Below are 2,500 nucleotides of genomic sequence, written 5' to 3'. Positions count from 1 at the left end.
AAAAAATCACCCGAGTGCCCGGGCCGGGGCCTGCGGAAATATGCCGACCAGGTCCCGGGGCAGGCCGCCAATTCCATGATTCGAAATCGCTCGAAACGCATCATGTTGCCGCCGCCATGTATCGCCAAACATTTCCATAATAAGCCGTGCGATTTACGACCGAAGCTAAACGGGGATATTGAGGATGACACTTTAATTAACAGGTGATAAGATGAATGCCAATGCCGGTTCGGTTCTTTCGCCCGATTTCACCTCGGGCGGGGGAAGAATATTTTTCGGTGTGCATTACACGCGGCAACTCGCGGATTGTTCGAATACTCGTCATTACAATCGCACCGTTCAAGAAATAAAAACTATTTACGATCGTGCTAATCTTTCGCTCAATGTTGATAGGGAGAGAGAGAGCGGATCAAAATTGTGTTTTTAAGACTCTTTTATTACTTCCAGCACCGAAAATGATTCGTCATTTGTTGGAAGGAGAGCGGATGAGGCCAACCACTTATTCTAATTTTAGCGTTTTGTAAGCCCCAAAGTGTTTGAAAGTCCGGCTTGACGTTAAAGTGTGTTCGTCTACACACATTAGGCCGAAACCTTCCTCTATCTTATCAGAATGATTCAATCAGTTTTCGTTCGCCATATTTAGCCCGGATCGGCTCAGCATCAATGAAACGTTACAGGGCGGGGGATGTGGGAGATCCCGCCTCCGTTCCAGCTTTCTGTAACTTACCGTTTTATCGTAAAATGTTTCGAAACCCACCTTTGGCGTCCAGCTCGCCTTGGGCTGCTATAACGAAGCTATCAATACATAATCCTTTCGCAAGGCTAAACCCATATATCATCAATTTGGCCCGTGGGAGGCAGGGTGCGCGAGTGTCCAGAGTGTGTTTTCCTTTTCTGGTGGTCTTACCACAACCGGCTTCCAAACAAAATGCGCCACCGGCCGTATTCTCCAGAAATATCTACTGCTAGCCGGGTTTTGCCAGCTCGGTGCTCTTGTTTTCGCTCCCATCTCATCGCTTCTTGTTGGTTGGTGGTTTTTCGGACTTTTTTTTTACATCTACATTCGGACAAGGCAACGGCGTGACCATACTTTTTTTTTTTGTTTGTGGCTGGCCGATTTAGCTTCTGCCATTTGAGAAATTCCTGGAACACATTATTTCATCAGCCAGTCTATTATGAAGCCAACGCTTCAGGGGTTCACTCCGATGAAAACTCTTAATTAGCATCTCCTACCATAAACTGTAACATCGATTCTATCCAGGCGACTGTTCTCTCTCTCTCTCTCTCTCTCTCTCTCTCTCTCTCTCTCTGTCCCAGAGTCATGATATAAACATTTTATTGACATTTTCGTTTACGTCATCTCCATCTGGTAGCAGCATGATTAATTTTAAGCAAATCCTTTACTTGTGGCACTATAAAATTCAAAGCACAAAGCACAAAACTACTGTTGGCTAGCGCAAAACCCCAATCACGCACGAGTGCCCTGGGAAACACTGGACCATGCACCATAATTCATTGTGTTTCGTCCAGACGCCACGGTTGTCGTTCCGGGATTGTCGCTAAGCTTAACGAACCAAACCGATCAAAAGAAACGTGTTATCCAAGAGGCTGATGCTGAGGTATCAGGTATACAAGCGAAGCGCCAAGAAGTTATAAAAGCGAGCTGGAACATTTTTCACTCAAAAAGCCATTCCGTATCACCGAATCGAACACCAACAAATCGTTAACCAGCATCAGCATTTGAATATTGTGTTTGACCAAAAGCAGCTCAACAACAACAGCAAAAACACACACTCCACCCCCCCCCCCCCCCCTTAGTGCCAATTTACACCCACGGCCGACCCACGGCGCAAGATGTTGAAAAGCGGTCGAGCTGCTGTCGAGCTGCGAATTGAACCGCGCGACGACAACGAAAAGTCATTTCCGAAGATGTACGACATTGGCGGCACTGTATTAAAACTCGATTAGGACTTATCTGATTTCGATTTTACCTGATCATTTGATGTTTTTTGCTTCCCGCTCGCGCGCGCGCGCACGCACATCGCGCCGATCCGCGATGGACCGTGGCGCCACCTCAATCGCTCTCATCGTCGTCGTCGTCGTCGTCGTCGTCTAGCGGTGGCGGTATCTTGGGTGGATGCTCTTGACGCTGTGATATCGCCGTTGAAGCCGTGTCGCCATCACCTCTGTGAAACTCTAGCAAACCGGCTAATCGAAATCTCATCCAATCCGGTAGAGTGGTTGCGGATTCGCACGGCGCTCAAATGGAACGGCCACAAATTAACCGCAAAAGCGTCCACCGGAGATGCGCGGCAGAATCAAAGCGTCAGCCCCAATCAGTGGCCTCGAACAGTCTGAGCGCTGGGCGCCGATACTCCCGCTGTTGATGCTGCTTTCGTTTCGCTTCACTTGCGTGCGCGCGATCGAAGTGATCAGTCCGTCAGACGGACGAACGGACGGGCGCGCCTCCCTGCTTTAACTTGACGGCAAGGTGGCGCGT

The 2,500-nt window shown here is 48.8% G+C and overlaps 1 protein-coding gene across 1 annotated transcript in view; it reads left to right on the top strand.

Annotated features, from left to right (window-relative positions):
- LOC126572100 (A disintegrin and metalloproteinase with thrombospondin motifs 7) overlaps window positions 1–2,500 on the top strand; it is a 16,386-nt gene that overhangs the window by 4,275 nt on the left and 9,611 nt on the right. The window contains exon 2 of the mRNA XM_050231150.1: window positions 2,117–2,500. This exon is cut by the window's right edge and continues 421 nt beyond it. The gene's annotated coding sequence lies outside the window, so the exon portion shown is untranslated. The remainder of the gene's footprint in view (window positions 1–2,116) is intronic.

Source organism: Anopheles aquasalis, chromosome 2 (genome assembly GCF_943734665.1).
Source record: "Anopheles aquasalis chromosome 2, idAnoAquaMG_Q_19, whole genome shotgun sequence".
NCBI classification, from domain to species: Eukaryota; Metazoa; Arthropoda; class Insecta; order Diptera; family Culicidae; genus Anopheles; species Anopheles aquasalis.
This window is presented reverse-complemented; position numbering and strand designations above follow the sequence as displayed.